General features: G+C 32.7%; 1 protein-coding gene and 1 pseudogene across 1 annotated transcript in view; both read right to left on the reverse strand.

Annotated features, from left to right (window-relative positions):
* The window catches only part of LOC140435441 (vacuolar protein sorting-associated protein 26B-like pseudogene), a 48,917-nt pseudogene extending 33,150 nt beyond the window's left edge, over window positions 1–15,767 (reverse strand).
* The window catches only part of LOC140432284 (uncharacterized), a 942,959-nt gene that overhangs the window by 220,013 nt on the left and 700,030 nt on the right, over window positions 1–22,916 (reverse strand). The window lies entirely within an intron of this gene.

Genomic DNA, 22,916 nt, shown 5'->3' on the forward strand with positions numbered 1-22,916 from the left:
CTCTCTCCAGTTGCGCATCCATGACATTCTACGCCTCCCTATGCTTCTCTTTCCTTGGATCTTTCCCTGCATAATCAGTTGGAGCAAGGTGTATTTCTCTCCACGTGTAATATGTCCGAGATATTCCAATTTTCTCGTTTTAATTATATTTAAAATTTCTATTTCTTTATTCATCCTTCTTAGAACCTCTTTGTTTGTGACGTGTTCTGTCCACGATATTTTCAGAATTCTTCTATACACCCACAGCTCGAATGATTCCAGTTTTTTCATCAATGTCGCATTCAAGGTCCAAGATTCCATTCCATAAAATAAAGTCGGAAAAAATATAGCACCTCACCAACCTAACTCTTAGTTCCAATTTTAAATCCCTTGTACACAGCACTCTTTTCATTTTGTTGAAATTTGCTCTAGCCTTTTCTATTCTGATTTTGATCTCCTGAATGTAATCATTTGTGGAGTTAATCATTGTTCCCAGATATGCATATTTGTCCACTAGTTCGACGTGGGTTCCATTTATTAGAAGATTCTCGTTATTTCTTTGAGTTTTCGATATTCTCATAAATTTCGTCTTTTTGACATTCATTGTTAGACCATACTCTTTTCCATACTTCGCTATTCTGGTTACCAGTCTCTGAAGATCTTCAATATTTTCGGCTAAGATCACAGTGTCGTCCGCATATCTAATGTTGTTAATGGGAACTCCATTTACCTTTATTCCAGCTGTTTCACCCTCAAGAGCGTTTTTCAGGATCTCTTCGGAGTGGGCATTAAAAATAATTGGCGATAATACGCATCCCTGTCTCACTCCACATCTTATTTCAATTTCTTCTGACAGCTGTTGGTTATCACGTACTTTTGCTCGCTGTTTATAGTATAAATTTAATATGATCCTGAGGTCGTTGTAGTCAACCTTCTTTGATTTTAGGACCTTCATTAATTGTTTATGTCGTACTTTATCGAATGCTTTATTATAGTCAATACAACATACGTATATATCTTGATTGACGTCCAGGCATCTTTGTATCATTATATTAAGTAAAAAAAGAGCTTCACGCGTTCCTAGGCCTTTGCGAAAACCAAATTGTATATCATTAACGTCTATGTCCAGTTTGTGATATATTCGATTATGGATGACTTTTAGTAGTAACTTTAGCACATGAGACATCAAATTAATGGTGCTGTAATCGCTGTATTCTCTTGCGTTTTTCTTTTTGGGGAGACAAATAAAAATCGACGTTAACCACTCTTTGGGTAATACGCTTGAACTATAAATTTGGTTCAAGAGTGTTACTAAAACATCAATGTGCTTCTCATCTAGAATTTTTAGGATTTCTATAGGAAGCATGCATATTTAAACTAATTAAATAGGAAATATCAAATTTGTTTAAATATGCTTAAGCGTGGGTATCGGGGCCCGTTTTTTGTCTTATTTCACAATATATTTTCTTCATGTTAGTATGAAACTTAAAAAGGACTAGAACATCTTCACGTATTTCATATTCTTCTAATCTATTTAAAGAAATATTGTAAATTATACAGCCAAACATTCAGATAATCAAATACCCGAGCAAGGTGCTTTTTGGAACCGAGAGTCAATAACTTAATAATAAGTCAATAACTAGAACGTGTAAATAGCTGTAGATAGTGATTTATATTAATTATAATACGTGATTATTTATTAAACTGCTACGAAAAGCAAATTCATGAAATATTAAAATATAAAAAAAAATATATTCCAAGTTTTAAAAACATTTATTTGCTGTTTTTCACTATTAAATTTAATAAATTATTATGAAAAACCAAACAGGGTTGACAATGATATCTGTGATGTTGATGAGAGGAACAAGCTGTACACAGTGAAGTACACAAACCCATCCACCGGAAAAAAAAATTAAAAATAATTTTATGTATATAAAGTATGTTCCAAAGAAAATTTGATCCCCAAGAAATTCAGAAACCAAGAGTTTCTTTAAAACCCAAGAAAACATGTCAGTTTGTATTGGGAGGGGGGCGAATTTTTATGCAAAATTCATGCTCTCAAATGTAACCCCCTACTGCTCCACATCAACTCCCAGTTTTTTTTAATAGCAAGTGCGGTCTAGTGGTACATCATTTGAAAGGTATTTTTGACGTGACAACGTCTTAAATTAGGTTGTGGCTCGGAGTCATTTAAGAAAAAGTGTAACGCCCGCTCACGTCTGTTACAGTGAGTCGCCGAACGAGAGAGAGGCCCGCCGGACCGGCGAATACCTTGCGTCTCCCACTCAAACATGATCGGTCCGCTGCGCGCGGCACTAGAGAATTAGGCGCGTTGAATCGCTAAAGTTGAAAATCGTTGAAAGTATCGTCAGCTATGTCTGTAGTGAAAATGTGGAGTGCTTAGATTCGTCATTTACAACAACTACAACAATAAAGGTAAATAATTGTACACTAATATTTCATTATCGTAAACTATGATTGACTGATTAATTGTTAGATTGACACAAATTAATTAAATTGTACAATGTTTTAGTAAACAAAATATATTTCTATAGTTAAAATTTGTGCAATTCTTATTTTCATTCAATTCCTTGTTCCTATTGTGCAATTTAATAATATTCATATCAATAAATATTCTACCGAGAAAAAGACGTTGTCACGTAAAATCTTCGCCCGTAAAACCGACTTTACAGGCAACCGATTTTTTTTTCTCTACACGACACTCTATTTTTTTGTAATTTACGAAATAAGTTTGCAGATTATTTTGGATTTAACTAATGTATTATTTGAACACAGTAATAACAAAAAACATAAAATTTCATCAAATTAACCAATTAAATGTTCGAAATAACCTCCTGTTACCTCCATACAATAATACAGTCTATTTCTAAAGCCTCTTCGTACATTTCCAAATGCCTCCGGTCCCAATAATGGGCATTGTGTAACAATTCTTTGTCGCCACTCTGCAAGATCTGCAGGCGGAGTGGCGTATATTTTTGATTGTAGGTATCCCCAAAAAAAATCCAAAGATTAAAGATCTGGCCGGTCACTCTATTGGAATACTTCTGCCAATCCAATGCCTTGGAAAACGTTGATTCAAAAATTGTCTAACGAGTTTATCATAATGTGGAAGTGCCCCTTTCTGTTGAAAAGTCAGTTCATCCTCTAAAAGATTATTATCAGATTCCAATGTGTCAGTGATCGGCGAATCAATAACGCCTTTTATCAAATTTAAATAAATTGTTCCGTTGAACAATTTATTTAAGAAATAATGGTGCAGTAACGTAATTTGGCAGAATGTCCTCCCAAACATGCTGAACATGCTGCCAAATTAAAATGGAGTTTCGCAGGACATAATGCCCGACTGAAGGATGAGATAAAACCACGAAATATAACAGTGGAGGCCATGGTTAGAAAAGAGAAGCAGAGGAAGACCACACATGAGATGGGCTGATGAAATTTAGAAGATCGGAGGACACAACTGGAAGCAAGTGGCACAAAATAGAAGACACTGGATTGATTTGGGGGATGCCTATGTCCAAAGTTGTATTACTTAAGGCTGAAAAAGGTGCAATAACGTGATTTCCTAAAATGCCAACCCATACATTTAATTTATGAGGTGTTTGTGTATGTGTATCTATAAAGGAATGAGGGTTAGTGTTACTCCAATAACCACAATTATGTATATTTATTTCATCATTTAACATAAAATTACACTCGTCGGTAAAACATGTATTGCACAATCGATTGATGAGGGAATCGTATTTTATAAGGGTGAAATTTATGGGTTTTTATAATTCGATAAACACTAGATGCTGATACACCAGATGCACGAGATAGTTATCTGATAGATTGTCGATTATCCATTTGTAAATGACCGAATACCACCACTTTAACTGCTTCATTTTGCACTCGACGGTCTACTTGTGTTGTTAACATTACCTGTAGCTTTAAACTTATCAGTTAAATGTTTAACATATTAGTGACTTACGTTTTTTTCTGGGTGGTTCGTATTAAAGATCTTTGCCGCACCCTTAGCACACTGATTATTTGCATAGTATAGTTTAAATAATTATATTTTTTCTTCACTAGAATCTACCATTTTTATAAGACTTTACAATAATAACTCCAATTAATCAGTCATTGACAAATCTCAAATCAAAGGTAACCTGGTAAATAGTAAAGAAGATAATTAGGCTTCATTATCTTAAAAAAAGAATCATATGGAAAAGTGATATTTTTACAAAAATAAAAAGAATATCTTCAACACAGTGGTGTGTTGATATCGATTTGCAGGTTGACTGAATTATGGTATGTAAGATCACTAAGAACATGTAATTAGTTAATTTGGTGAAATTTTATGTTTTTCTGGTTATTACTAATATTCAACCAATAAATTAGTTAACTCCAAAATTACCTTCAAAGTTATTACTTAAATTAAAAAAAGAGTGTCGTGTGGAGAAAAAAATTACCTTTCAAGTAATGTGCCACTCGACCACACTTGCTATTTAAAAAAAAACTGGGTGTTGATGTGGGGCAGTAGGTGGTTACATTTATGGACATGCAGTTTGCACAAAAATTCGTCCCCCTCTCAATACAAATTGAAGTGATTTCTTAAATTTTGCAGAAACTCTTGGTTTCTGAGTTTCTGGGCTCATAACTTTCTTTGGAAGCCAATTGCTAGGGTTCGTCTAGCTCAGTCTCTCAGGTAGCAAATCTTAAATTAAGTTTGGTTGGAACAAAATGAACTAAGACATTAACTTATCATATTTATTGTACAAAAACAATTTAAATTTTAATATTAATAAAAAAAAACTAAGCAAATCCTGCCTATAGCTTTACATAAATTTGGAATTGATACTTATGGCTTCATGTGGTTATGATAACCTGTTGATGGCTTCTGATGTTGGTTGAATGGATTCTCGAATGTCAAATTACTGTTTCCAGATAGTGTTTGGAATTATACTTCAGGGATATGTCGAGTTTACATAGCAGCGGGTACCTATTTTACATCAGTATATTAGTCCCTATGGTCGACTATAGAACGTCCCTCCCGAGCAATAACAAAAAGAAAAATACAAATTAGTCCACAAAATTAGAATAATAAAGCTTGTATTAGCAACATCATAAGTTTTTAAATATTTTCTAGTCATCTTATTAAATATATTGCAAATAATTACAATTTTAAGACAATATTAAATAGAAAATAGCCAAAATTTTTATCAATTTTTTTTGTTGCTATTTGTAGTAGGTATTTATTTTAAAAACTTGCGGTTAAACAGCTACTAAATATTCCTGCAAACATTTACTTAACTGCTATATAAAAAATTATCAAAACCGACATCAGTGCATTTGAGTGATAAAACTATACAGGACATTTCATTAAAAAAATGTCCGTAATATCATTAATTAAAGCTTTTCTTGCAACAAAATTCGAATTGAAAATAAACATCGATCTTCGAAAAACTTTTTTCAAATAGTGTTTTTGTGTACTAATGAGAATACTTCAGACTTTTTCTTATGTTTTTCCCACTATGACCATAGTCATTATTTCTAGGTAGAAACAGTGTCAAGTATTAAATAAAACAGTTTATCCCATTTAAACTTTTCTAATATGATACGCTTGTGTACATATAAAAGGTAAATCCGCCTTTTTATATTTATGTCTCATGCATTTTCAGCGCAGTGTGAGATAAAAGAAAGAAATAATACTGCAAGCAGTTGACATTGGTGAATGTGTAGTGTAATAGTTCCTTATAAACAGACAAACGTAAGTCCAACACGTCGATACTTTTCAAATAAAAACGTTGTATTATTTTGTGGTCTTTGTTATTATTGTATATCGGTACATATACTGGGTAGTGAATCGTTAAAAGGGTCATAGAAAACTCTATAGGAAATTCTTAACTGTTGAATTCTTGCTTTCCTAATTATTTTACATCAAAAGTCATGAGATATTATTTGTAGGTGCCTGAAATCTATATTGAAACCATATGTTAATTAGTCGTCAAACCAAAATGTCGTCAAAATAATGGTTTTTCTTAAAACCAGAATTATTCAACGCAGTCAAACCCGGAAAGCTACAGAAAGCATAAGTATATATATATATATATATAATATATATATATATATATATATATATATATATATATATATATATATATATATATATATATATTTATATATATACAGTAAAACTTTTGTTAACGGACACCTCTCCACAACGTAAACCTCAACTGAACGGACAGTTTTTAGGTCACCGAATATTTCATATGTGGGTAAATAGGAAGACACTTTCGAACAACGGACCCTCTTCACAACGACTACGGACAAAATTTGCCTTCAGTTTTTCTAAGAAAGTATTGTAATTTTACCTGTGAACCACGGACAGGCAGGTAAAGTCGATTAAAAGATTAAAATTGAGGCTCCGAAAATCCAAATATGTACATAACTTAATGTTGCCAGAATACTAATTATATAAGTAGGCACTTCTTCTTCTTCAGTGCCTTATCCGGTCCGGATGTTGGCGATCATCAAGGCTATCATGGTTTTGTTGACTGCTCTGCGAAACAGCTCCGCTGAGGTCATCCCAAACCATTGTCGGAGATTTTTCAACCACGAGATACGACAACGTCCCGCTCCTCTTCTGCCAAATACTTTACCCTGCATAACGAGTTGAAGAATTCGATATTTTTCTTCGTTCCGCATCACGTGGCCGAGGTACTCAAGCTTACGTTGTGTAATTATATTAAGCACTTCTTTTTCTTTTGTTATGCGCTGTAGGACCTCAACGTTGGTGACATGGTCCACATAAAATATTTTTATTATCCTTCTGTATATCCACATCTCGAAGGCTTCGATTCGTTTTTCAGTGGCTTGCGTCAGTGTCCAGGCTTCAACTCTATATAGTAACACTGGAAGAACGTAGCACCTCACTATTCGCATCTTGATTCCCAAACTGACACAGAATGGTCACTGCAAAACTGGAGGATGAGAAAATTGAGGAAGTGGAAAGAAAAGAGTACAAGAAAGTAAATGTAAACAAACTAAAGATAAAAAGTGTGCGAGAATTTTACACGGAGGAAACTAACAAAAGACTGAGACAAATAAAGCGCCAAAAAGAAACATGGACAATGGAAGAAAGATGGAATACATACAGTGAAGTATTAAAGACAACAGCAACTGAAGTGTGTGGAATCAAAAAATATAATAAACAGTTAAAAAGGACAAGGTGGTGGAATAAAGAAGTGAAGACAGAAATAAAAAAGAAGAAAATGGCATGGAAAAAATACCTCGAAACGGGATTAGAAGAAGTTAAAGAAAAATACTATAGGCAGAGACGATTAGCAAAAAAGACAGTCACACAAGCAAAAACAAAAACATGGAAAGAATTTGGAGAAGAACTTCAGGAAGAATATATAACAAATAATAGAAACTTTTGGACGACAATACGACACATAAGGCAGGGAAAACGAAAGGAAATAAACGCAGTAAGAGATACTTCAAACCAAATACAAATAAGCCCAGAACAAATAGCTAGGGTATGGAAAGAATATTATGAGAAAAAATTTGATACCGAAGTGATAAAGAAAGACAATATAATCAATGAAGGCGAAGAAAACACAGAGCCAGAGCAAATAAGTAGAGAAGAAGTAATAGAAGGATTATAAAATATAAAAATAGGCAAGGCAGGTGGAGATGATGAAATTGAACCGGAAATGGTAAAATACATGGGAGAAGAAGGAATAAACTGCCTATGGAAAATATATAAAGAGGCGTGGGAAAAACAAACAATCCCTAAAGACTGGCAGAACAATATGATCGTGCCAATATACAAAAAAGGAGAACATGTAAACTGCGACAAATATAGGGCAATATGTCTGTCATCGGTGTGCTTTAAAATATATACGAAAATAATAGAGAAGAGACTGAGACAAGAAGTAGAAATGGTATTGGGAGAAGAACAAATGGCATTTAGACCGGGAAGACAGACAAATGACAACATATATATCATTAGAAACTTAATAGAAAGAAGCATAGATACGGGGAAAAACTAGTATTAGCATTCATAGACCTAAGAGCAGCATTTGACACGATAGAAAGACATATTATAGGGAAATGCTTGAGGAAAATTAACGTACCTAATGCATTGATAAAAATTATAGAAAGTACTTACAAAGAGGTAAAAGGAAGGGTACAAATAACAGGGGAAAGATCGGAAGCATTTAATTGGAAGAGAGGTATTAAACAAGGAGATAGTCTCAGCCCTTTGCTATTCATAATAGTAATGAACGAATTAATAAGAAACACTAGAGTCAGAACTAATCAACTACAGACAATAATAGGTTACCGCAGATTACAACCGGTAACAATAGAGTCCTTAATGTATGCAGACGACATAGTACTAATAGCAGATTCCGAGAATAAAATGCAGAAACTAATGGATATATGGGTAGAACAAATAGAAGAACTTAAAATGGAGATAAACGAGGAAAAAAGTAAGATAATGATAATCAGCGGCAAAGGAGATAATGAAGATAATCAAATAAAGATAAAATGTAAAAACTCAGAATTGCAAATAGTAACAACTTACGAATACCTGGGAAGTATAATAACTAATGATGGAAAAATAGACTGGGAAATAACAAATAGAGCAAAGAAATCAAACAAGTTATATTATGCGTTAGCCCCAATAATGGGAAAAAGAGAACTTGCACGAGAAACAAGAATAAAAATATATAACACAATAGTGATACCGACTGTGCTCTATGCAAGTGAAAACTGGACAATTCTGGAAAAACATAAGAGCAGGATAAACGCAATGGAGATGAGACATCTAAGAAGGATAGTTGGAAAGACAAAATGGGATAGATTAAGCAACGAGACTATTAGGAGAATGGCCAACCAGGAACCGATAATGAACAATATTTTGAAAAATGACAAAAAAATGACAAAAATTTTGGCAAAGAGACAAATGAACTGGTATGGGCATCTGATGAGGATGCAATTCAATAGAATAACAAGAAAAATTTATGAAGCAAAAAACATCGGAAAAAGAAAAAGAGGCAGACCAAGAAAAAAATGGATACAGCAAGTAGTAGAGGCGGGAAAACTTAAACAAAAATCACTCGAGGAATTGAAAATAATGGCTGGAAACAGAAAAGAATGGAAGAGGTGGGTAATTAAAATAGCTAGCCCAAATCCGACACCCTGTTAGGGTAAAAGGAAGGGGAGAAAGAAAGAAAGAAAGAAAGAAAGAAAGAAAGAAAGATTCCCAAACTGAGATCACTGCAGCACAGCAAGGATCTCAACTTAATAAATGTAGACCGTGCCATTTCAATTCTGGATCTAATCTCTTGAGCGTAGTCCCATTGTACATTGAGGGTAGTTCCGAGGTAAGTGAATCTGTCGACTCTCTAGATCTCTTCGCTACCTGCCATTAGTGCCCCGGGGTACTAAATTTGTACGGCTGACAACCATGAATTTAGTTTTCTTAATATTAAGGTTCAGTCCGTATGTTACGCTCACAGTTCGCACTCGCTCTAGTAAGGCCTGCAGATCGTTTAGGCTGGTTGCTAGTAACACAGTGTCATCGGCGTAGCGGATATTATTGATGTATTCACCGTTCACTCGGATTCCCATGTCTAGGTTTGTGAGGGCTTCATTAAAAATCTCCTCAGAGTATATATTGAAAAGAGTCGGCGATAGCACACATCCTTGCCTTACTCCTCGCATGATCTTCACTTGGTTGGTCAGCTAGTCTTCGACCTTGACTTGAGCACGCTGGTTCCAGTATAAATTCATGATGATCCGAATGTCCTTCTCATCCAATCCTACTCTTTGTAGTGCGGTGACCATCTTCTGGTGCTGTTAACGGTCAAATGCCTTGGCGTAGTCAATAAAACAAATATAGACATCACAACTGACATCGCGGCATCTCTGAAGTAGGACTTGTAAGGTGAAAAGTGCTTCACGTGTACCCATGGAATTACGGAATCCGAATTGCATTTCACGAACATTTTCTTCGCATTTCTTGTAAATTATGGCATGTATGATTTTAAGAAAAATATTAAGTGCATAATTCATAAGACTAAAAGTAGGCACTTATGGCCATAAAACTAGGTACTTTCGGTACTATCCGTTACAAGATAATTCGGATGGAATTCCCCAGATTAAGAGACTGGGCCGATATCAAAAACAAAATGACTGTACTCCCTTAATGCTGTAACGTAGTCACCCTTAGTCTTTCGTTACATTAGGTTTAATTTTAAATTCTATCCAAAGTTTAAAGGCACTTTACTAAATGATACAAAGTAGGTGTAGCCAGGTACGTATTTCAATTTTGATTTGTTAACGATTGGTAAATAAAATTTTAAGCATAATTTTGTGTACCTATTTAAATTTAATCAGTTAGTTGCATTTGTACTTGGAATTCAGAATTACAAATTTCTAGGTACGTAAAGCCAGTGTTTATAAGAGATTAGAAAATTTCTTGGAATTTTATTCAGGTAAAAGGAAAATGTTTACTTAATATCAAATTATGACTTAATGGGCTTCTGTGAGAAGAAAGTTTATTTGAAAAAAACTTTATTTTTCTTTTGTCTTTATTTAGAACAGAAGTTAGTGTAATAACTATAAATATGAGTGATATACAAATGATAAGTGACGATGTCCCGTACATGCCTGCCACTATTTCAGGAAGTGAAGACGTGTCTGAACCTAAAAAACGTTCTGGTTATATTCATCTCACACACGATGCAAAGCAAATCGTGCTTAACTTTTTACAACGGTAAGTACTCATTAAAAATACTCTTTATTTAACCTTCCTAAGACCGGGTGAATTTTAAAACGACCAGTACCAGGTGGGGCGACTTCTCGCCTCAGTAGTTTGGTTTACTTTTAAGCGCAAGGATTCTATGTATCTTAATAATCTTACCATTTTTTAACTCTTTATTGTCTGTATACTTTGTTTAGTACCAATTCAATAAAAGACAGAAGACAGTCACATTCAGAACCTCACCAAATAAATAGGTAATTTTAGCAGTTATCAGATATCAGACGTATCTAGGACTAATTGAACTTTACAAATTCTTAGAGAGACAATCCCAACTAGAAAGTGATGCTTCGAAAAATCTAGACAAAAATAGGCTAATAGGAGAAATATAAAAGTTTCCAATGTGTAATATCAAGAATGGAATTTCAAAGATAAAGAAAACACATTACAATCAACTGCTAATATGTAAAGAATGCGACTACACATCATGGCAAGTAATTAGTACAGTCATTAGTAACCATTTTCCAAACTTTCGTCTGAATTGATAAAATCAGATTTGTAGAACGTGAAAACACTCAATACAACGTGGGACGAATTCTCGACCTACATACATTTTCGCGAAATCCGACGAGAATATTTAATTTTCTGTTCGCGGTATTTTGGGTTTTACTACTTCTTTGTGCTCTTAATACATTAACTACCAATGTCCTAAACTGCCAAAGCGATTGATTAAACTTAATTATAGATATTAATAAAAACGTTAGACCTGTGGCGTGAATTCGCCCCACCCGGTATTAGGAAGGTTAATCATATTTACCGATTAATTAATTGATAAAAAACACATAATTCCGAGCAGAATTCCTTAAAAAGTAAAATTAAATATTTTTCTTAGGCCTTCTTTCGACAATGGTTAAATCAGAAGCGATCAAAAAGACGGTTTTTTTGACGCAAGTGCCACGATCCACTGTGTACGAACTTATAAAAGACAGTCCAGTGTTATGAAAAAAAAAAGAAAGGATTCTGGTGTCCATCGAGTATTACCGAATTTTCATTTATCAGCTATACAGGAAACAATATATCATATGCATTCAGTGAATAACTTACCAACTTTAAATAAACTTTTAAGTGAATTAAGAAACAAAGAAATAATCTTCGAGTGTCATACAACTACTTTTTGGAAGTTTTTAAAATCTAATGGTTTTATGTTTAAAACAGTGAATAAACGGCAGGCAATTTATGGAATCCAGCCGTTTAATAAAGTGGAGGTTCGATTATTTGGAAAGTCTAAGGTCTTTTAGGAGTGAAGGGAAGAACTTGTATTATTTGGATTAAACTTGGTTCGACATCAACGATATAGTTAAAAAATGTTAGACCGATGGTAGTAAAAATTGCTTCCCTAAATGTTCCTACCTCTAGAGGGAAGAGAATTTGTATTTTACATTTTGGAGGAGGATCAGGATAGGTAGAAGATGCTTTATTACTCTCTGCTAACAGTGTAAGTGATTGTCGCTTAGATTATCATCAAGATATGGATAGTACTTTGTTTGAAAAGTGGTTTGAGCAGCAATTACTACCTAAATTAAAAAGAAATAGCGTTATTATTTTGGACAATGCTCCGTATCATTGTAAACTAAAGAATAAAATTATAAACACTAATTTAAACAAAGCTAAAATTTAAGAATTTTTATCAAAACATGAAATATATTTTATGAATTCTTACACAAAAAATAACTTGTAGAACTATTAAAATTAGTTAAATGTGAAAAAAATTATGTTATCGACAGGCTAGCGGAGACTTATGGCCATAAAGTATTAAAATTACCTCCTTACTATTGTGTACTGAATCCAATAGAATTGTTGTGGTCTCAATTAAAAAGTATTGTGAGGAAAAATAATAATTGTCCTAAATCATTTTTCACTGGTATAGATTTAATTAAGGCCGAATGCAATAATATTACAGCAGATAATTGGAAAAAATATAAAGAGCATGTCAAAAACTTAAACAAAAATACTTCTTCTTCTTCTTCTAGTTCCATGACCGTTACCGATCGTTGGATATCATGTTGGCTACCATATTCGCTATCGTGACTTTATTGACAGTAGCTCTAAATAACGATGTAGTTAATTTTTCATACCATTGCCTTAGATTTTTCAGCCATGATGTTCTTCTTCTACCAGGACCACGATTACCTTGGATCTTTCCCTGAATGATCAGATGTAAAAGATAATATTTTTCAGGGTGTTTCATAATGTAACCGAAGTATTCCAGCTTGCGTTTCTATATTATATTGACCAGTTATGTTGTTTGGTTCAGCCGTCTAAGGACCTCCTCATTTCTAACTCTGTCGACCCAGCTTATTTTCAGTAGTCGTCTGTATACCTACATCTCAAAGGCGTCTAAGAATAGACTCAGTTAGAGTTCATGCTTCCACTCCATACAGCAGGACAGGAAAGATGTAGCAAGATGTCATTCGAACTCTAAGGTCAATGCTTAGATCATGACTGCAAAGTACATTTCTCATTTTTACAAAGACTTTTAAAAAATACTTACAGTTCAAAAACATTATAAATAGAGTAGTTATAGATTTAGACGATAGCGATGATAGTGATACCGATTTAAATATAGACGATAGTTAAGTTTAAATTTTTTTTATTTTGTCACTATGTTAAATATATATTTGAATATAAGAGTATTACTTATATATATTTTTCTTTTACTTTGTGGGATTGCCGTAATTTTGATAAAATGTATCAGTATATAAGTCCGACCCTGTATACAACTATACGTAGAAGATTCAATCCGAAATATCTTGCAACGAATAGTACATCAAGTTTGATTTGAAAAAACCTCTTTTAGAATATATTCATCCTTTGTACATTTTTAATTAAGTTGCGATATTCTGGTCTAAGGGTAACAACGTCTTCGACTAAAAGAAGAATGTTTTTAAGGTTGGAAGAAAAAATATCGGTGATAGAAGTATCTGAAACAAAGAAATTATATTGTTTGAGTTTTGTCTGAAAATTTCAAATAGAAAAAACTTAAGTTAATGACATTTTAAAGAAAAATGCCGATTTACCGAAGTGGTATACTGAAAGTCGAAAGGTTTACAAAACAAAAGAGAATTAAAACTGAAGGTGTTGCCAGCGATAATAAATATAATGTACGTTTGGTTTTGTAAAGTGACAAGTAAGAACATTCCATGATCTGGACAGATAATAAAAGAAAGAGCTTTAGAGGTGGTGAAAGAACTCAATTTGAATTTTAAAGTTTGAAATGGTTGGCTTGACAAGTTTTGCTTAAGACATACCATTAAATTTAGATCAATTTCTAGTGAAGCTGCAAATATTAGCCTTGACAACGTTTCACAGTAGAAAAGAAAACTGCCAAATTTATTAAGTGGCTATTTCCTGAAGATATTATAAAAAAATCCAAGAAGATACATGGATTGACTACCTGAAAAAGCTCTATGCAAAGGAAGACATTACCACAAATGAAGAACTAAACGAATAACTAAAATATTGTGGAGCAGCAATAACAGAACAATTAACAACATTAATCAATAAAATTATAAAACACAATAAAATACCGAAAGCATGAAATACGGGCGAACGAATTCTACTAATAAAAAAAAACAGCCAGAAAAGAGCAAAAGAATTTAATATGACAATCTCATCTCAAAAAACTAAAACAATAGTAGTCAGCAAAGAACCAAACAGATGTAAAATAGAAATGGATGGCATCAGTATTGATCAAGTAAAGGAAATAGAATACCTGGTAATTACACTGTCTAGCTATGGAGACCTGGACAAAGAAGTGAGAGATCAAGTACAAAAAGCAAATAGACTGGCAGAATAAAGTTACTAACACTATATGGCGAAACAGACACATTAACACTGAGATAAAGTCAAGAATTTATAAAGCCAGTGTATATATTATTTATAAAGCCAATAATGATATATGCCTCAGAAACAAGATCCGACCCAGCCACAACGCAAAGGTTACTGGAAACGGCAGAGATGAGAGTACTGAGAAGAATTATATTAAATACGAGAGATCGACAGAGAAGTGAAGACATTAGAAAAAAATGTAGCGTACAGTGTATTAATGAATGGACATAAAATGAAAAAAGAATGGAATAGCCACACAAGCAGAATGGAGGAGACTCTTGTCTTCAAAATACTAAGAGATAAGGCACCAATCGGCAGAAGAAGTATCGGATAACCGCGCAAAATATGGAGTGACGACCTTCCATAGAAGTATTAATCCGCCAATAAATAAGCAGAATTGCTTATACAAAAAGTACAAGAAGAAGATTTTAAGTTTCAGGTCATAGGTCAGGTCATAGGCTTCTTCTTTTTCTTTTTTATGTAGACATGACTTTGTCTTTTTTATTCGAACCAATAGAAAATAAATTTTTTCAACGATAACATCTTTTAAATGGTATTTTGATTTATTGTACTCAAATTCAATGTGGAGACAGTCTTCAATGCCCACTTCCATTTTAATGGAGTTATTAATTTCTGGATAGCTGGAGAGTGTATGAACAGCTATGTCAATTTCCTTCATTATATCAGCTAATCTTCTGATGATTGTCACTCTCAGAAAATATCTTAATCTCACGTTAGTGCCTGTATAAACTTCAAAGGGTTTTTTTACATTACTTAATTCAAAAGGATAACTTGAATGTGCAATCATATCACCAGGTCTTGCAAGCTCTTTAACTAAAGATATAAATTAGTGATAATTTCCTCTATCATAGAACATTTCAATTTGACCAATAAATTCAATTTTAATGCCTTGATGCTCTAATTTACTGCCTGGTTTCTTAAGACTAACATTCACCTTTCCTGATATTGTTTCACCATCATAATACAAATACAATCGTTCTTTCTTGCCATCTTCAGTTTTAACTTCTGCAGTTTTTCTATTATCTTGTCCATCTAATGTAACTTCTATTTCGGCTGATTGGCCAAATCCAAAAAAAATGTAAGTAATGCTAGTAACCAATGACATTGTCTGTTTTTCAATGTACATCTAGTAAATTGTCGTTTCATTGTTTTCATGGTCTTCCTACTGATCGTTTTCCTTTTGGGGAACCGTCGCTTGCCATTATTACTGCTCTATTTGTTGTCATTCGGCTTATATGATCGTTCCATTCTACTCTTCTATTTCTTACCCAGTCCTTGATGTTCTCCCTCTTACATCTACGTCGTATATCTGTATTTCTAGCTCTGTCCCATAGTGTTTTACATTCAATTTTTTTAAGTGTTTTTATCTCTGCTGTTTCTAACATCCTTTTTATCCTTTCTGTGTCAGGTCGTGTTTCTGCTGCGTATGTCATTATTGGTCTTATGACTGTTTTGTCAATTCTGGCTTTTATTTCGTTTCCGATATTTTTATTTTTCCATATTGTTTTATTCATTCAGCTTGATCTTCCACTTCTGTTTCGAGCTTTCCGTAGCTAGATAATGTGATGTCTAGATATTTAAACTCCATCACTTGTTTTATTATCTGACTTTCCAGCTTACATCTTAGTAAATTTGCTGTTATTGTTAAAACCTAAATGACCCGACGACGCCCCTGTCACCCTTTGCACGCGCAAGCATTACTTATAAGAAGTCCCGTTACGTCTTAACGGAAAGACATCGGGCTATAAAATCAACCCTGCTCAGGCAAACACATTCTGTTTCAAGTAATCGAGCCAACAACATGTATTAATTATATATTTGTAATATTTTTTTATTTCATTATTACAAACAATTAGGTTTTTTTATATTATAACGTTTACAACATTTTCATTTACGGTCTTAAGTTTTTTACTAAAACCACGGGAAGTCCTAATAATATCAAGCAATAAGTAACTGAAAGAATTCAAGATTCCGTTTTCCATTGAACAGTTACCACGACAGTTGTACTTATGCATTTTATCTTTCTGAGGAAATTAACATGTTCAATTTTCTGGCGGTTATATTGAATTGGTGCAGGATACATTGTAAATCATCTTCACTTTGACTTTTACTGTTATTGTGTTGTTTTGGTAGATATTTTCGATTATTTTGATTCCTCCTAAAGGTATCTCTCTTCCGTACAATAAGTGAATACGTCCTTTAATTTGATCCGGTCAAATGCCTTCTTAATGTTGTATTTAATGGTGGTATTCTAATGATTTTTCTTGCACTTGTTTTATTATAAATATATCATCGGTGCATGACCTTCCCGACTTAAAACCTTGTTCGGCTATTAGTGCTATAATTCCAATCTGTTAATTTGTTATCACTTTGGCCGTTAATTCTAGTGTTGTGTGTAATAAATTAATTCCTCTGTAATTTTCCGACTCTTTTTAAAGAGAGGTATTAGGATGCTTGATCTCCATTCTTAAGAAATATAAGTCTTCAGGTCATACTTTCGTATAGCAAACCTAACTAAATATAACGGTTAAGAATCCTTTCGCTAAGGTGCATAGAGATATTTGTGTTGTGTAATGTAGTTTTTCAAGACGTAAATGTCTTGCAAAATATTAAAATTCTGGACAGATTTTTTTCTTCAGCATTATGGTTCTATATGTATTTTTTCTACTATCAATAATTTAGTTTTAGTGGCTTCGATATTAAGACTTTTACGACGAATTTCTTCGTTAACCAGATTAACAAGAGTCTGAAGGTCTTCCAAGCTTTCAGCAAATGTTGTTGTGTGTTTAATGTATCTTATTTTTGTTGTTTATTTTTTTTTCGCCTATTTTCATATATTCCTGCCTATCGCCTTGGGGTTTTTTTAATATAACTGCTGAGTCGCAGAAATTATAGTAAAAACAACTGAAATTGCGTAGCCTACGTATTAAATTAACACCAAGAGCATAACTTTAATGTTGTTACAATAATTAACATAAGTTTTAAAATCAGAATTCAGAATTTTCTACCAAATCATATCATTGTTTGCCAGATTTGATAAAGAAGTAAAATAGTTATTTATGTATCAAGGGCATTATGTAGATGTTTATGCCCGAGGGCCACTGTCTTACAAACACGAGGGCCTCTGGCCCTGAATCGCCCGAGGATATACACATCTATTAATGCCCAAGGTGCATACAAACTTTTATGTCATACTAGTTTGCTATCGTATTTCTAATCTAAATATTTTTAAAAATTCAGAAAATTTATCATAGTAGAATGAGCAATATCGTCGTTAGGGTGAAACATATAATGAATGAACATCTGCTGCTGTCAAACCTAAAAAGTGAAAATGTCAGATCTATCCATCATCCGATCTTCCCAGAATTGCCAATTTTATGTGAATTCTACTAAATAATGTTATGTAGTTATACTAATTTTATTCCATATTTTGTAACTTTAATAATAAATGTTATTAAAAAGTTATGAATATTTTTTTTGTCGTTATGCCTGTGAGGGCCATATACTATTATGTAGTTGGTAACTAAGCAATAAAAACACAATAACGAACTAGTAAGACATACAAAAAAAAAATAAAAAACATAGAACATATTTAACATCATTTATAGAGCTGCCGTTTTTAGTGACATGATAAATAGAAAAATTAGACAAAATATGTTAACATGTAAAAACCTTAGTTCAACTAATATAAGATTAACACGAATATACTTTCTGGTTTTAAATTGTAACTGTAAATAAATTTTCTATAAATTCGGGCTTCTCTTTCCTTTCGACAACTAACCATTAATAGAGAACCTTCCCAATCTTTATATATCTATAGGTATTTTATCAGTGTGTTCAGTAACAAATTCTCTTTAGGTCTGTTAATGGACCTTAAGCCGACATTTCCACTCGATTTACTGCGCTACCGTTCAAATTTTATTTATGACCTTACAGTCTCTTAAATACAATGAACAAGCTTGTTAAAAGTGAAGAGAGAATATAAATTTTAGAATTATAATCGTTTTGATATTAAAAGCTGAATTTTCTCGAAATGTCAAGATGTACTCCATTGTGATTTTAATTTATATTTATTGAAGTTTTTGAGTCAGTGAATTGTTTGTCTAAGAAAATGATAATTTGCGTTTAAAGAAATAAATAAAGTCATAGAAAAATTTACAATATTTATTCCTTTAAAGTGGAAGCTAATATTTTAACGTAAAAATATTTGCCTATGCTACTAGTATTTTATATTATACATGATATGTCAACTATTATGATAGACACTAGGATTAAATTATTTGGACCAAAATATGGGACGAATATTGATAAATATTGGTAAAGGAACACCAACATTAGATATATTAAACAATAAAAACAAATAATCATTATATCCCTTTAACTAATATCTAATAGGTTACATCTTGTGATAGAACTGAGTCGTTTTTAGAAACTGTATATTTTTGTGATCTCTGTAGGGTTGTTGAACATTTCGTTAAGGGTAGGTTTGAAGTCCAGTGTTTTAAACAGGTTGGTGAATGGTTTGCAGTCAGTGAGGTGTTTCATGGTCAGGTAAACATTGCAATGGTGGCAAGATGGCTGAGTTCCTGAGAACATCAAGAAATCGTAGATAAGTTTGGTGTGGTTAATTTGGAATCTTTCAATAATCGATGCTTCTTTCTAGTTGGAAGTTCAGAGAGTGATGACAAATACATGGCTGGAGTTCATAAAGTGTTGTTTTGCTCTTTTGCCAGCTAGTTTAAGTATGGTTATTCCATTATAGTCTAGTATAGTAGTAAGTTTGCCATTATTACCTCGGGCTTCCCCCCAAAACCGCTCCTTGTAGGGGGGAAAATGAAAAACATCCATGTATTAAGAATCTATACTACATAGAAAAAAATGTTTTTACCTGAGATAATTTTGAACAAAAATGCTTATCAGCACTTTTCCTGTAGGTCGAACTGTTTTTTTTAATGAACCGGCGTTTTTAAATAAAATTTGTAATAACTCTGCGGTAAAAATTCAATGATATCTTTAAATAAGAGTATTCTATGACAAAAATTTAAATACGTTTTAAAGGTGAAGAGTGCAAGTTTCGTATGCAATTTTTTTTATTACCCAGGGGTATGAGTTGTTTTGTGTATCTTTTTTGGGGTCTCATTGATATTCTAATCAAAATTCAGGTTATTCGTATGATTTTTAGACGTTCAGTGGCATTTTCGTCTCTGAGGACTGGACTAAAGACTGTAAATTCTAGATGAATAAATAGAATTTATAATATATGATCATACCAAGATACTCAATTTTTTTAGCTGCATAAATAAACGAATTTTTTCGAAGACTCTATATCTTATGTGTTATGTGATACTTTTTGTCCGTCAAAAATATATACAATCAACTAAATAAATATATTTTTTTAATGGCATATACCAAGTGTCAATCGGCCAGTCACAACATGCCTCATACCTCAAACATATAAATTTAATGACCGTAATGTCCATAAAATATTAATAACGAAGAGTTGAATAATATGATTTAAGTACTAAAATTAAAATAAGATACAAGTTAAATATAGCTTCTTTTCACCATCATCAGTGTGTTCAAAAAACGACATACATAATATACTATAATTAAAAATACTTTTTTTGTATTATCTTTTTTTTTTCTATATTTATATATGTATAAACAAGATGATGGGGTTTTGAGAGTTCCACAGTAAACTCTTGAGCAGCTATCTACTCAACTACGCAGCTACTTTGCTATGATAATAACGGTTCTTAATTTATCAATTCCTGCATCTTTACAAAGAATATCATTGAAAATATCAAGCTATATGTGGAAGTTTTGTAAGCATAGGATATTTATTATCATCGTAACCCTAGGTTAGGTCTTAGACCTATTATTTAGCGCAAAGTCAAGTTCTTCCCGTGTAAATAGATTTAGAACAAAGTGACTTAAAGTCATAAGATTATTTTAAATTTCTGTAGCACAATTAACTGATGGAGGTGCTGTTTTGTCAAAAAATTCTTCAATCAATTCATTCTTAAGACGATTAATACTTGCAGTACACTTCCTTTGCATTTTCCTTGCTTCATTTCAAACATTTTTAATAGGAATATTTTTTTTAAGGATGGACACCAATTTTTCCATCTTTAAATCCGTAAAATAGTTTCGAAACACAATTTTTTGTGTATATTTTACGGATTTAATATCAGATGTCGCTATTGCGTTCGTTTCGAAGCCATTTCATTGTTGCTTCTTAAAGACAGGAAAGATTTATTTTTCACGTTGAGAACGCCTATGAATAACTGTTCTGATGAGCTTTATTAAAGCGAAATACGTATAAATAGATACATAGACGATTTGTACGTGAAATGAAATCTTGACTGTCTTTTTTATTTTTTTCCATCTTTGTTTGGCTTTTAGTTTTAGAACTTTTTTTGGTTTAGCCATTACTTCCTGACATCGTACATAATTAGCGAAAATATAATTAGTTTTATATGTTTTTAAAGCATCTTTTCTGTCAGAAACAACTTGTTCACATTCGAAATCCCACCAAGGAGGAGGTGGTCGTTTAATAATTTTAAAGGGTTTATAAATCGGAATGGATTGATAAGATGCATTATTAATACTTTCCATTAGGAACTTATATTTTCTGGAGTAGACAAGCTGTCCGAATAGTGAATAAAATTTTGTTCAATCAGATCAGACTATTGGTTCCAATTAGCTTTATTAAAATTTCATTTGGACTTTGGAAGAATGTATTCATTGCGAAAATTAACAACAGAAAGATTCATTTGAACTACATACTTAATCGATCCAGTGTGCCATCTAAGTCGTCGCAAGTAATTCTTTTGCTAAATCAGGAGAGCACAACGTAATATCAACACTAGATAGAGTCACATCAAGGCGGGTCAGACAGGTTGATTTGCCATTATTAAGAACAACTTAATCAAGAGTATCAATGACATTATTAATTTTTTGCCCAATGCCATCATTTTTAAGTAAACCCCACAAGCTGTTATATGCATTCATATCACCAGCTATAATGCAAGGAAAATTAAATTGTTCCAATATTTTACACCAATCTGTGGAAGTCGATCGAATATCTGGATGTCTATAAATTAAAGCAAAATTAATATCAGAGTTATTATATTTTAAAGTTATTCCACAAACAAGAATATCGTTATTAAAATTTTGTGTAATACAAATTTCTTCAAAACGATGAATAGATTTTTTAAGTATAGCCACTTCCGCGCACCCGTCATATCGTCGGGACGAACCTAACGATCTTATAACCCTTAAAAATATATTGTTTATCCGGTTTACACCATGTTTCACTCAACAAGGCAACGTAAGTATCATTTTCATTTAAAAACTGTTTTCCTGTTTTTGTTGTCAACAGCAGATCTACAATTTCATTGCGTGATTTTAAATTTATTTATGGCATAACAAATAATGTAACATTTTTTAAGGAGAAAATAATGTACCCTCCAATACAGACGTAATGTATTAATTATTTTATTATTCAAATATTTCACAACGTCCAATGTACGTATATTAAAAAAAACTAATTATAATGTTAGTCATAGCTCGAGCAATATCTTTGTGCTCACTTTCTCCACTGTGAGAACCGGAACGGAGTGGATTAGCAGGTAGCGGTTGAGTTGGTCCAAATCCGAAGTTAAACATGGAAGGTAGCTGAACAGAAGATACAACAGGAGAAGAATTGGCTTCCTTATTTTTATTAGGAATTGAGTAATTGTTCCAGTTTTGCCGAACAATTGGATTAAAATTAGTAGCTGCGTTAGAAGTAGATTGTGCAGATGTTAGAGACATTTTATTTTGTGTAGTATTAGGAAATTTTTTATCGTAGTAATCTCAAACATCTACACACAACCAAACTTATATGGAATTACCATGTATTTCAAATCTATTTATTTCTTCTGAAAAAGCTTGTTATTGTTGCGAAGAATAAATATTTTATTGAAAATTAACAAATCGATAAAACAATCAGATACCACAGACGGTACGTTATGGATTATTTGCTTTAGCTGTACATTAAAATAAAAATAAATAAACTTACTTTTGCGTTCAAAAACGAGAATATGACTTATGGTATTGTGGAATAAGGAATATCTCAGAGAGACATAGCGGCAGTGGTAGGCGTAACACAGGGCGTTGTGTCAAAAACTTATGCTAGGTATCAAGAATTAGTAACGCTTAAGAATAGACTAAGACAAAGTAGCCAAAAAGTAGCAATGGCTCATCACGA

Source organism: Diabrotica undecimpunctata, chromosome 1 (genome assembly GCF_040954645.1).
Source record: "Diabrotica undecimpunctata isolate CICGRU chromosome 1, icDiaUnde3, whole genome shotgun sequence".
Classification (NCBI taxonomy): domain Eukaryota; kingdom Metazoa; phylum Arthropoda; class Insecta; order Coleoptera; family Chrysomelidae; genus Diabrotica; species Diabrotica undecimpunctata.